We start from the raw sequence: 15510 nt of genomic DNA, 5'->3' as shown, positions 1-15510 counted from the left end.
TTTTAAAATTGTTCTTTGGGGCACCTGGGTGGCTCATTCAGTTAAGCATCTGCCTTTGGCTCAGGTCATGATCCCAGGATCCTGGGATCAATTCCCAAGTCAGGCTCCCTGCTCAACGGGGGGTCTACTTCTCCCTCTTCCTCTGCCCCTCCCTCTATTCATGCTCTCTCTCTCTTGCTCACTCTTCCTCAAATCAATAAATTTTTTTTAAAAAAATAAAAAATTATTTTTTTGGCATACCTTGGTGGCTCAGTTAAGCATCTCACTCTTGGTTTCAGCTCTGGTCATGAGATTGAGCCCTGCATCAGGGCTTAGGATTCTTTCCCTCTCCCTCTGCCTCTTCCACTCACACATGTGTACTCACTTTCTCTAAGATAAATAAGTAAAATCTTTAAAAATTATTTTTTTAATATCTCAAATGCTTTTCATTTAACAAGTCCAATATGGAAATTTGTCCACTATGGTATTTCTTATTTACTCTTCTTTTCTATTTGAGTTTTTATTTATTCTTGATTTCCTGGTTTTGAAATTCTGATCCTTAAATTTTTAAGTATCTCACTAATTCAATTTTATATGTCTATATTTAAAATTTTACTCATATTGTATGAATAGGAATGGAAAAACTGACCCCACATGACATGCAAGCAGAGTGATCATATAAATTAGTATCTATACTAGGATGCTTTTGAAAATGAAAGTGTGTCCCACTTATAACTTTGCTGAGACAACCAATAGGTATAAAGTGAGACAGCCCCAAGCTAACTGGGGCACTTGATCACTTAACCCACAAAACCAATGTTTAGGTCTTCCCTAATCCCAACGTTCCCAGACACCCTAAAACAGACTAGTATTTCTGGTTTTCCATAATAGATCCTTCATGTCTTCTAAAAATGTCTTGCCAAAAATAATTATAAAAGTAAAAATAGCTTATGTTTGTAGAGCATTTACCATTTGACAGACACTCTATGTGGACAATTCTGAAGGGAACAGGGTGCAAACTTCCCCTGAAGGCAGATGTAGCCTCTTTCCAAACTGAGATGGTATAGCCATTCAGTCTTCCCTTCCCATGCAAGTTTTTTTGTGTGCTCAAACACAGTAGTAACTGATGTCCATCCAGTTAGATTTGGGGCCAGTCTTGCCAACAATGTGCTATCACACAAGATGGAAAGGTCAGAGGAAGGGTCTACTGGCAGTGATTTCTCAATAGTCCTGGCTGACTTGGCAAAAAAAACAAAAAAACAAAAACAAAAACATAACCACAGGGAAGTGGTATTGGAGGGGACCTGGGAAGCCTGTCCACTTGCTTTCTACCTTCCTCTAATCACATATTCTTATGTTTATTGTGGTTAACTCTTCTCCCTTATTGAAAAAAAGGAGTTTCCAGGTACATGCAATTCCTTCATTATGAGGAACCTGGAAAGGGTTGATAACACAAGAGTTAGCCCTAGCAGGGCTTTTTCATAAAATGAGAGAGCCCTATTTCTGCCGAACACCTTCTCCAACAGAATCCTAACTGGACAGCTGTGGCTCTCTTAGATTGTCACAAATGTGGAGGGATCCATTCTACCTCCCCAAACAAACCTTGCCTGCCTCTGAGGAAAAGCTGGTCTCTTACAATAATTATCACTACCACATTTTATTGAATCTAAGATATTATAAATTGTAATATATAGCATTTTATTTTCCACCAAGAAAGAAAAATAATGCTGCTAATTCAACTATGGCATGCCATCAATTTTAAAATGTGCCTTGATTTAAAGATGTTAAAATGCAAAAAATGTGCCTCCTAGAATCAATATTTTTTTCCTTCAATTTCCCACCACCTGTTTATTAATTTTCTTCGAAGACCCACCACAGAGGACTGGGGACTTGAGGCTGGAGACTGCAGGCTATTGTACAACTTAATTCATTACATCCCTTCACCTTGCCCCCATGCCACTCCCAGCTCTGTGAAGTGACATCTCCATCAGTCCCTCAGTGACTAAGCCTAGCAGTTGAAGAAACAGAGTTGAGTAAATTGCCTAAGGTCAGATGGCTTCACAGGTGAATTCTACCAAACATTTAAAGAAGGGTTAATATCTTTTCTTTTCAAATTATTCCAAAAAATAGAAAAGGAAGGAAAACTTCCAAATTCATTCTATGAGGCCAGCATTACTCACATACCAAAACCAGACAAAGATTGCACAAAGAAAGAAAACTACAGGCTGCTATCTCTGATGAATGTAGATACAAAAATCCTCAACAAAATATTAGTAAATTGACTCCAACAATACATCAAAAAAATCATTCACCATACTCAAGTGGGATTTATTCCAGGGTTGCAATGTGATTCAATATTCACAAATGAATTAGCACAATACATCACATTAACAACAACAGAAAAAAAGGATAAAAAACACATACAGTCATCTCAGTAGATGCAGAAAAAAAAGAAACACTTGACAAGTTATAACATCCATTCATGACAAAAACTCTCAACAAAGTAGGTTTGGAGGAAACATATCTCAGATAATAAAGGCCACGTATGAAAAACCCACAGCTAACATCATACATGGTGGAAAAACTGAGAGCTTTTCCCCTAAGGTCAGGAACAAGACAAGAATGTCCACTCTCACCACTTTTATTCAGCATAGCACTGGAAGCCCTCGCCACAGCAATTAGATAACAAAAAGAAATAGAAGTCCTCTAAATTGGTAAGGAAGAAGTAAACCTTTCACTTCTAGTGGATGACATAACACTATATATAAAACACCCTAAGAACTTTACCAAAAAAACTACTAGAATAAATGAATTCAATAAAATAGAATACAAAATTAATATACATAAATCTATTGCATTTCTATACAGTAATAATGAAATAGCAGAAATTAAGAAAACAATCTCAATTACAATTGAACCAAAAATAATAAAATACTTAAGAATAAACTTAACCAAGGAAGTGAAACACTTGTACTCCAAAAACTAGAAAACACTGATGAAAGAAATGGAAGATGATACAGACAAATGGATAGTCCATATTCATGAATTATAAGAATACTGTTAAAATGTCCATACTACCCAAAGCAATATACAGATTTAATGCAATCCGTACCAAAATACCAACATTTTTTTCACAGAGTTAGAACAAATAATAGTAAAATTTCTATGGAGCCACAGAAGACACCAAATAGCCAAAGCAATCTTGAGAAAGGAGAAGAAAGGTGGAGGTATCATAACCTCAAATTTCAAGATATCCTACAAATCTGTAATAATCAAAACCAGAATGGTACACATAGATCAATGGAACAGAATAAAAAGCCTACAAATAAACCTATTCTTTTTTAGGTCAATTAACCTATGACCATTGAGGCAAGAAAATGCAATGGGGAAAAGACAGTTTCTTCAACAAAAGGTGTTGGGAAAAGTGGACAGCTACATGCAAAAAGAATGAAACTGGACCACTTTCCTACACCATACACAAAAATAAACTCAAAATGGATTAAAGATCTAAGCGTGAGACCCAAAACCATAAAACTTCTAGAAGGAAACATAAGCAGTGATCTCTTTGGCATTAGCCAAAGAAACATATTTCCATACATGTCTCCTTAGGAAAGAAAAACCAAAAAAAAAAAATTACATTACCGAGACTACACCAAAATAAAAAGATTTCGTACAGTGAAGGAATCTATCAGCTCTATAAAAAGGCAACTTACTGAATGGAAGAAGATATTTGCAAATGATATATCTGATGAGGGAATAAATATCCAAAGTATATAAAGAATTTATAAAACTCAACACCAAAAAAAAACCAATCTGCTTAAAAATGAGCGGAGGACCTGCATAGACATTTTCTCAAAGAAGACGTATGGATAGCCAACAGACACATGAGAGAATGCTTGACATTACTAATCATTAGGGAAATGCAAATCAAAATTGCAATGACATATCACTTTACACTTGCCAGAAAGGCTAGAATCAAGAAAAGAGGAAATAATAACCATTGGTGAGGATGTGGAGAAAAAGGAACACTTGCTCACTCTTTGTGGGAATGCAAATTGGTGCAGCCTCTGTGGAAAACAATATGCAGTTCCCCAAAAAGTTAAAAATAGAATCACCATATGATCTAGTAATTCCACTACTGAGTATTTACTCAAAGAAAATGAAAACACTAAATCAAAAAGATAATCCAATCATGAAATGAGCAAAAGACATGAACAGAAATTTCACTGAGGAAGACATACACGTGGCCATCAAGCACATGAGAAAGTGCTCTGCATCACTTGCCATCAGGGAAATACAAATCAAAACCACAATGAGATACCACCTCACACCAGTGAGAATGGGGAAAATTAACAAGGCAGGAAACCACAAATGTTGGAGAGGATGCGGAGAAAGGGAACCCTCTTACATTGTTGGTGGGAATGTGAACTGGTGCAGCCACTCTGGAAAACTGTGTGGAGGTTCCTCAAAGAGTTAAAAATAGACCTGTCCTATGACCCAGCAATTGCACTGTTGGGGATTTACCCCAAAGATCAGATGCAACGAAACGCTGGGACACCTGCACCCCGATGTTTCTAGCAGCAATGTCCACAATAGCCAAACTGTGGAAGGAGCCTCGGTGTCCATGGAAAGATGATGGATAAAGATGTGGTTTATGTATACAATGGAATATTCCTCAGCCATTAGAAACGACAAATACCCACCATTTGCTTCAACGTGGAGGGTATTCAACTGGAGGGTATTATGCTGAGTGAAATAAGCCAATCGGAGAATGACAAACATATGGTCTCATTCATTTGGGAAATATAAAAATTAGTGAAAGGGAATAAAGGGAAAGGAGAGAAAATTAGTGAATATCAGTGAGGGTGACAAAACATGAGAGACACCTAACTCTGGGAAATGAACAAGGGGTAGTGGAAAGGGAGGTGGGCGGGGGGTTGGGATGACTGGGTGATGGGCACTGAGGGGGGCACTTGATGGGATGAGCACTGGGTGTTATGCTACATGTTGGCAAATTGAGCTCCAATAAAAAAATTTAAATAAAATAAAATAAACAAAAAAGATACATGCACCCCTAGGTTGACTGCAGCATTATTTACAACAGACAAAATATGGAGGCAGTGCAGGTGTATATCTGCAGATTAATGGATGAAGAAAATGTGATATGTATACATAATGAAATTAAGTTGGTCATAAAAAAATGAGATCTTGCAATTTTGCAATAACATGGATGGATCTAGAGGATATCATGCTAAGTGACATAAGTTAGACAAACACTATATGATTTCCCTCAAATGTGGAATTTAAGAAACAAATGAACAAAGAAAAAAGAGACAATCAAAACAGACTCAAATACAGAGAACAAACTGGTGGTTGCCAGAGTGGAACTGGGTGAGGGGATGGTAAAATAGATAAAGGAGATTAAGAGTGCACTTATCATGACGAGCACTGAGAAATGTATAGAATTGTTGAATGATATTGTACACCTGAAACTAATATAACACTGTATGTTAATTATAATTTGGTAAAAATATTGCCTAAGGTCAGACTTCTAGCAAATGGCTGGTTCAGAATTCGAACTCAGGAATTCCAACCACAGTCTCACATCGCTATGCTATAGTGCCTTCCTACATATTTAGACGAAGCCTCTAAAAAAACTGCTTTTGTTTGAGGAAGAGGTTGGCATGCAGGGATTGTGATTTTGTACTACATAGTCAATGCTGGAGGACATCACAAGAAATGGTGGGGTCAAACTCAAGACTATTTAATGCCTGTAAGGTAGAGAGGATTGTGGCCCACATTTACACAGTGCCCCCTTTGGGAGAATAGGAACAAAAGGTCTGAAGTCTCCACTGTACAGAAAAGCTATACTGTTCCTGGGCGACCATTTGACTTCATCTTATCGTCACTGTGAATCTTGAAACTGTGGAACTGATCACACTTCCTTCATTACTGTGACTAATGAGGAAGCTTACTTTTGTGACCCCCCCTCTACTAATTAGGGCTCGCACATGATATATTAAACAGTGTTTTTTCTCTTTGCCCTAAGATCCTTACTTTTTCAGGTTCTGTCCAATTGAATTGCATGGACCATAATATCATGTCCTCAAACCTTTTTGGAAGGCAGTGGAATATGATACAGATATCATCTTCATGAGCTCTTGGAAATTTAATGCTTTCTAGAAATTGAAATGTGGGTGTCCAGGTTAACATGGTTGCATACAAGCAGCTACCTATCCTAGCTTCCCATTCAATAAATCCTGAAGGATGCCCCTCTTATAAAATCCAAACAAAACAACAATAATAAAAGTCACTGGTACCAGGAATAAAATCTGAAGGTAAGCCCATATGCCAAGTCCTGTTCTTATCAACTGAACACAGCCTCTCAGGGAGAGCAGAAAGAAAAGAACAGAAAATATACCTTGGGAATAGAATAAATGTTAGAAAAACATTAACAAGTTGAGTCACCTATCACCTCTCATTTCTTCTGCTGGAGTCCAGAAGTCAAGAAGATTCCTCCATTACTATGCAGAACTATTTCTGAAATTGTCTCCTCCCCCACTTTCCCTTGTGCCTGTATATTAAGAATGTGACAAAGGGGAGATCATCATATATAACAATTAGTTTAAATTAGTAATAATACAATTAGTAATAAATACTGAAATTAGTATAAATTAGTAATAAATACTGAAACTACTGAAAAGTCCCGAGAGAAACAGAAGAACCAAAATATTTAACACAAGGCCAAAGCAGCACTTGAAGATTTGTTTGACAAAAAGAGGGGTAAGTTTCTAAAAAATGAGTCGTAATTAAATTTATAATTATGGAGATGGGAAAGGATGGGGGGAGGAGAGTAAAAATATTTTAAACTCCATGATACTCATCAAAACAGGGAAAATATCAAATCACTACAAATGAAAAGAGCAAAATATGTAGCAAATGACAGAAGCCAATAAGTGAAACAGCCAAGAAAAATCCAAACTCGCCATAAAACATAAAACAAAGTCATATAAGTAGGACTGAACTCATCTGTATTAAAAAGAAATAATTTTGCTTCATGACCAAAGAGGCAGAGACTCTGAATGAGTTAAAGAACATCCAACTTTGTTTCTTAACAACAGTGAGACCAAAATCAAATTACACAGGAAAAATGGAAGAGAATAAAATGTACCAGGCAAACAAAAATAAGAAGTAGCACTGATATTATCAAAGGAAAGTTCAAAGCAAAAAGGATTCAGTGAAACAAAAGGGGTCCTTGTATATGGAAACAAGCCAAGATCCATAATTATATAATAGTCCTGAGCATCTATGAGTTGCTTAACATAACCTCAAAATTTACGTAGCAAATAACTATTTGGTAGATAAGAAGAGACAGAAATACAACTACAGTGACATACTAAATTACTCATATCATCTGTGACAGAGCAAGTTGATAAAGAGGATATATTGAGGTAGTTTTAATGATGTAATTAGTACCATTGAATTAATAAATGTAGCGAAACTTTATATCATATGCTTTCTTTTCAATTCCATTGATTTTTTTTTAATTGAGCACATTCCAGGGCATAAAGAACATGAATAAAGTTTATAAAATATAACAACATAAAATGTATTTTCATTCCTTCTTTATTCATTGAAACTAGAACTTATAAGAAAAAGAACTCTCAAGGGATCCCTGGGTGGCGCAGCGGTTTGGCGACTGCCTTTGGCCCAGGGCGCGATCCTGGAGACCCGGGCTCCCATCCCACATCGGGCTCCCGGTGCATGGAGCCTACTTCTCCCTCTGCCTGTGTCTCTGCCTCTCTCTCTCTCTCTCTCTCTCTGTGACTATCATAAATAAAAAAAAAGAAAAAAAAGAAAAAAAGAGAAAGAACTCTCAAAGTGATTGTCAAGCCAATAAAACCCTAAACTGTGATGATAGACCCTTTAGAATTGCATCGTTCCATACAAGAACCATTAGATACATATGGCTATTTACATCTAAATTAACTAAAAGTAAAATTAAAAATTCAGTTCCTTAGTCACAGTAGCCACATTTTAGTCTATGACCACATCTTAATCACATTTTAATCAATATGGAGCTTGTGGCTGCCATATTGCACAATGTAGATACTCCTATGCATTCCTGTCATCACAGAAAGCTCCACCAGACAATGTGACTTTAAGAAAATAGAGTTTATGATAACGAATGGGGACAAAATAGTTAATACCTAATAGATCTCTCACAAGTATATAAGAGAAAACACTAGCATTCCAGGATAAAAACGTAACAAAGACATGAACTAATAATTCGTAAGAAGGAAATGTTAACCAAAAATACACATATAAAATAAAAATTGTTAAACATAACATCATTTTGCAACTATCAAATTAGTAGTGATAAAAAATTATAATACACTTTACACTAATTAGGGTGTGGTGAAAGAGTCATTCATAAGTGATGAAGATAAGTAGTAACTTTTGACAAATCACTTTAGAAAGCTCGCATTCATTAGTCATTCTAGAAAGCCTCATTCTAGAGAGCCCTACTCTAGAAGCAGTGGTTCTGACACATGGCTATACACTGGAATCATCCTGGGGACTTTTAAAAAATACAAGGCCTGAGGCCTCATACCCACAGATCTTTATTTAGCTGGCTTGAGATGGAGCCCGAGCATGGGTATTTTTCAAGCTTATAGAGTCTGATGTGCAGATTGGGCTAAGAACCATTATTCCAGAGTTATAGAGATATAACTTCAGGGCCTGGGGTACAGCAGAAACCTCATTTGAGTGTGGGGCTTTAAGAACAGGGACACTTAGGCCTACAGTTTGGCTTTCCATATAGAGCTGTTCCACGTAGCCGGCCCACTGAGTTCCCAATGTACCCTTGTGGTGGGAACTCACCAGGGAAAGAAGACTGGGTGGAGGTCAAGGCAGAGACGGACTGAGACAGTCCTCTGGCCCCAGAATGACACAAGGGCGAAATTGGCTTTTTATATGCTTTCATGAAAAAAAAAAAAAAAGTTTTTGTGTAAAAAAGAGGGCTGGCCTGCCTGGAGTGGCCAGAATGATGGGGATGCAGCCACAGCTATAGTCATAGACCCTGGAGAGTAGGCAAGACCAAGGTTTTCATATTAATGCAGCACACAGATGCCTTTCCAGACCCCCTGCCTCCCACCATGTCTTGAAACTCTGCAACTCTCTGGAAGTTGGATGCAATCTCAGGTGAAAAAGCAGGAGATGGAATCAATTCAGATTGTCCTGAATTGACTAAGAATAAGAAAGTTTCTTTCACTTTGGATCTGAGCTTAAAATTAAGAGTTTATCTAGAGTACTTATCACAAGAATCCCAAGCAGGCACTCTTGTTGCAATCCTGGTTTTATAGATAGTAATGCTCTGATTCAGATAGAAAATAATTTACATTTCTAACATTTTTTGCTTTATAGACTTTAATGTTATATGACTCAATTCATAAGGGTTCATGACTGTTATGTCTTAGTAATGAGATGCACCTGGTTTAATGTAAAGGGTGTTTTATGTATCATTCAATGATTTCTGTCCTGACTTCTTACTTTGATTATAATATTATATATTCAGCTTGTGTTTTTTATTTGTGTGATGTTACTTTTGATGCTTCTATAAGCATTTCTTTTATGTACCACTAATTGTTTTATAGTCAGCAGGTAATCCAGGAAGGAGGGAGGGAAGAGGGAGAAGAAACAAACCCAATCACTGTGAAGGTTTTTGTTTTGTTTTTTTTTTTTAACATCTCAATATAACTGAATAGAAAAAAAACTAAAAAGAAAATAAATGATTTGAATAATATAACTCATATGATTAATACATACCTCATTTTTTGGTACCCTACAAAGAAAACCCCTTATTTTTTATATTCATTCATGGTAAATTTCATAGTAAACCAGAAATTAAATGATACTATTTTTTTCCCCAAAGAAGTTTAGGGATGCCTGGGTGGCTCAGCGGTTGAGCATCTGCCTTCAGCTCAGGTCCTGACGCTGGGATCCTGGGATCAAGTCTCGCATTGGGCTCCCCATAGGGAGCCTGCTTCTCCTCTGTCTGTGTCTCTGCCTCTCTCTGTGTGTCTCCCATGAATAAATGAATAAAATCTTTTTAAAAAAAGGAAGTTTTTCTGCCAAAAATCTTTTTTAAAATTTCTTTTTATTGGAGTTCAATTTACCAGCATATAGCATAACACCCAGTGCTCATCCCGTCAAGTGCCCCCCTCAGTGCCCATCACCCAGTCACCCCCACCCGCCGCCCACCTCCCTTTCTACCACCCCTTGTTCATTTCCCAGAGTTAGGAGTCTCTCATGTTCTGTCTCCCTTTCTGATATTTCCCACTCATTTTTTCTCCTTTCTCCTTTATTCCCTTTCACTATTTTTTATATTCCCCAAATGAATGAGACCATATAATGTTTGTCCTTCTCCAATTGACTTACTTCACTCAGCATAAAACCCTCCAGGTCCATCCACATTGAAGCAAATGGTGGGTATTTGTCGTTTCTAATGGCTGAGGAATATTCCATTGTATACATAGACCACATCTTCTTTATCCATTCATCTTTTGATGAACACTGAGGCTCCTTCCACAGTTTGGCTATGGTGGACATTGCTGCTGTAAACATCAGGGTGCAGGTGTCCCGGCGTTTCACTGCATCAGTATCTTTGGGGTAAATCCCCAGCAGTGCAATTGCTGGGTCGTAGTCGGCCAAAAATCTATATCAAATCTCACACATAAGAGCAAATCAGAAGTGAGATTAGAACACTTGACAATCAATTTCTTCTATTCAACACTGTTTTGGAGGTTCTCTCTAGGGCAGTTTTATTTATTTATTTATTTATTTATTTATTTATTTATTTATTTATTTATTTATTTTACTTTTTATTATTTTTTTCCAGGACAGTTTTTTTTTTATTTTTTTTTTATTTTTAAATTTATTTATTTATGATAGTCACAGAGAGAGGGAGAGAAGCAGAGACACAGGCAGAGGGAGAAGCAGGCTCCATGCACCGGGAGCCGACGTGGGATTCGATCCCGGGTCTCCAGGATCGTGCCCTCGGCCAAAGGCAGGCGCCAAACCGCTGCGCCACCCAGGGATCCCCAGGACAGTTTTTTTTAAAGAAAAAAACAGGGAAAAGAAAAGAGAGAACAATAATAGGAATAGAAAGGGGGAAGATGTCATTTTGGGGGGCCCCTGGGTGGCTCAGTGGTTGAGCATCTGCCTTTGGCTCAGGGTGTGATCCCAGGGTCTTGGAATGGAGTCTGCACCAGGCTCTGCAGGGAGCCTGTTTCTCCCTCTGCCTATGTCTCCACCTTTTCTCTGTGTCTCTCATGAATAAATAAATAAAATATTTTTAAATGTCATTTTTTATGTTATTATCTGGATGGAAATCCTGAAATAATCTATACATATATTGTTAGAATAAGTACCCATGATTTCTATATACCAGTCACTGAAAATATAATCAGAGAATATTCCATTTACAATAACCAAAAAAAAAGGTACCTAGGAATAAATCTCAATCTCACTAATGATACATATGTTCTTTATGGAGAAAATTATATGACTTACAAGAAATTAAAGAAAAACCCACACAAATGCAACATGTTTATGCAACAGAAATATCCAATATTATAAAGGAGCAAACCTCCTTAAGAGAATTTTAAAGAATATGGAAGTACACAACTTGTCCTATCATGTTTAAGTCTTACTACAAATATATAGTAAATAAAATAGTGAGTTAGATTAGAGGGCCCAGAAAGAAACATTTATGAAAATTTATGAAAGAAATGTATTTACAGATTAGAGAGAAAGAAAAAAAAGGATGGAACAATTGGGGGAAAAAAATTCAATCCTACCTCATGTTGTACACAAAAATCCATTCCAGGGAAAGTATAGACCTAACTGGAAAAGCAAAATTAGAACACAAAAGAAATTTAGAAGAGTATCTAGGAGATTATATTTATGACTACAAGATGGGGGAAGGAATCCACAAGACGTATAAATAAAAGGCACCAACCATAAAAAAAAACACTGACAAATTTAGCCACATCAAAAACTTTAATTCATTCAAAGATATCATTTTTAAAAAGTGAAAAGACAAGACACAGCCTTGGAAAAGATCTGCAATACACATAGTTAACAAAGAATTAATAACCAGAATTCTGAAATAAATAAATAAATCCTACAAATTGATAAGAAAAATACAGTCATCCAAAATAAAACCAGGCAAAACATATGGATAGGCAATTCACAGAAGAGGAGCCATAAGTGGTCAGTAAACTTACAAAAAATGTTCAATGTTACTAATAATTGGAGAAATTCAAATTAAAAACAAAAGTGAGTTTATATTAACAGCCATTGGATTAACAGTTAAAAAGATTATCAATTCCAATCCCCCAATGCAGGAAAATGGGAATGCTCTTAGATGCTGGTGAAGGCATAGTAGAGTAATTAATGTGGGAATATCTGGTAAAATTAAAAATTTGCATGCCGTAGCATAGCAATTCAACTCCTAGACAAGAATGCTTTTTGTTTTGTTTTGTTTTAATGTTTTCAGCTGCATCCTTTGTAATAGGATAAAAAAAAGCAAATTTGGCATGCATCAACAGGGAAGTGGATAAACTATGGTAATGGTACTACTGTGGGATATTATGGAACAATGAAAAAATTAAAATGAAAACAACATGATTTACATGGATGAATTCCGCACACATAAGATGGAGAACAAAGTTAATCTCTGTATATATACAGTATACCCTGAAGTTTAAAATCATGGTGAACAAAAACATACATTGTTTAGGATAGATACATATACATACAAAAGTCTTTATCAAGTTGAGGAAAGCCTCTTCTGTTCCTAGATTATTATCATGGGAAGGTGTTGGACTTTGTCAAATACTTTTTCTGCATCAATCGATGTGATGATCAATGTTTCTTGTTTGGCCTGCTGTTGGAGTGGATTACTTTGGCTGCTTTCAACTACTGAACCGAGCTTGAGTTCCTGGGATAAACCCCACTTGGTCAGGTTGTGTAATTCTTTTTATGTATTGCTGAATTTTATTTGTTAATATTTTGTCAAGGATTTTTGCATCTATTCATAAGTGATATTAGTTTGCAGTTTTCTTTCTTTTACTGGCTGTCTGACTTGGTATCAGTCAGGGTAATATTAGCTTCATAAAATAAGTTGGAAGCCTTCCTTTTCTTTCTCTTTTCTGGAAGAGACTCTATAGAACTGGTATGAATTCTTCTGTAAAATCCTGGTGGGATTCTTCAGTGAAAGCAATCTAGGCCTAGAGATTTCTTTTTCAAACTTCAATTATTATTTTGATTCAATTTAATTCTTCAATTTCTTTTAGATATTTATGGGGTTATTCAAATAATTTGTCCCATAGTGCATGAGCTGTGTTTTATTTTGAGGAATTGGTCCATTTCATGTAGGTTGTCAAATTTGTGTCTGTAGAGTTGTTTGTAGTATTCTCTTACTGCCTTTTGAGGTCTGAAAAGTCTGTGGTCTCATCCCATTTCACACCCAATATTGATAATTTATGTCTTCTCTTTTTTCTTTCTCAGTTTTTCAAGAGAGGGGTTGGCAATTTTACTGATCTTCAAAGAACCAGCTTTTGTGTTTTGTAAATTTTTCTCTATTGTTTTTGTTTTCATTTTCAATGATTTCTGCTCTTACCTTCATTATTTCCTCCTGCTTACTTTGGGTTTATTTTGCTCTTTTCCTAGATTCCTGAGGTAGGAGCTTCTTGATTTAAAAATCCTCTGCTTTTCTAATGTATGCATTTAGTGTTATACATTTCCCTTTCAGCACCAGCTTAGCTGCATCACACAAATTTTGATACGGTGTTTTCTCATTTTCATTTAGTTTGATGTATTTTTATATTTCCTTGAGAGTTTCTCATAGACCCATGGGTTATATAGGAGTGTGCCATTTGTTTCCAGATGTTTGTAATTTTTCTCTTATCTTCCTGTTATTCTAGTTTGATTCTGTTGTGGTCAGACGCTGCATGATTTCAATTCTTTAAATTTGTTGAGGTTTCTCTCATTGTTATATAATATACCTCTGTCTTTTGTCAAAAATTTTGCACTGAAGCCTACTTTATCTGATACTAATATCATCACTCTTACTTCCTTTTGATTAATCTTTGCATGATATATACAAAAACGTTTCTATCCTTTTACTTTCAACCACCCTATCTTGTTAAATTTCAAGTGAGTTTCTTATAGATAGTATCTAATTGGGTCAGGTTTTAAAATCTATTCTGCCAACCTCTGCCTTTAATTGGTGTGTTTAGACCATTTAGTCCAACGTTTTTGTTATATAAGGCCTTAAGGCTGCTTTTGTTTTTTTGTTTTGTTCTCTGTTCTCAATTTTCTTTTTCCTGCCTTCTCATGTGCCACTGAAATGTTTTTAAAATTCCATTTTTATTTATCTACCTATTTATTCAAATGCTTCTTGAATGTACCTCACAAAGTAGCTTTGTTAGTGGTGTTCTAGGTATTACATTATTCATGTGACTTATCACAGTCTACCACTGTTAACATTTTAACGGTTCAAGAGAAATGTAAGTTTACCTCACTCTAAGTCCCTTTACTCTTGCTTATAATATACTTTCCTTAATTATCCATACCTTCTACATATATTGAGAATCACATTAGATGTCATCATTTTTCCCCAACTGTCAAACCAAATTTAGAAAACTCAAGATGAGAAGGTACTTCTAGTGTATTTACCCATGTTTTTACTTTATTGTTCCTTTTTTCCTTCTTGTTTCCAAATTTCCTTCTTTTATCATTTTGATTCTGTTTTAAGAATTTTCTCTAGCCATTCCTTTAGGATATAGATCTGCTGGCAGCATGGTTTCTTCGTTTTCCTTTCACTTGAGAATGTCTTGATTTCTCCTTCATTCCTGAAGGGTATTTTCATTGAATACAGAATTCTAGAATAACAGGCTTTTTTTCTTTTAACACTAGAAAATGTTGATCTACTTCCATGGTTTCTGGTGGTACCATGATTTCTGATGAGAAATCCACTCTCATAATTATTTCCCTATAATTAAGATACATTCTCTCTCATTGCTTTAAGATATTTTTCTTTGTTTTTAGTTTTCAAAAGTTTGATTATGAAGTGTCTTGTTGCAAATTTATCTGTGTTCATCCTGTCTGGGTTTCATCATCTTCTTGAATTTGTAGATTTTTGGCTTTTGCTGAATTTTTGGTCATTATTTGTTTGAATACTTTTTCAGCCCCATACTCTTTTTTGCTCTCCTGGATTGCTAATGACATAAGCATTAGATCTTTTCATATAGTCCCACATGTTCCTGAAGCTGATTTTCTCTTTCAGTCTATTTTCTTTCTCTTGTTCAGACTGGGTAATTTTAATTACTCTATCTTCAAGTTCACCGACTTTCCCCTCCTCTGTCCTATTTTACTGCTGAGTCCATCCAATGAGCTACTGTCTTGTTCAGATATAAAATTTTCATTTTTTTCTTCTTTATGTCTTCCATTTACTTGCTAAGA

This window comes from Canis aureus, chromosome 18, assembly GCF_053574225.1.
Source record: "Canis aureus isolate CA01 chromosome 18, VMU_Caureus_v.1.0, whole genome shotgun sequence".
In the NCBI taxonomy this organism is placed as follows: Eukaryota; Metazoa; Chordata; class Mammalia; order Carnivora; family Canidae; genus Canis; species Canis aureus.
Note: the sequence above shows the minus strand (reverse complement) of the source record.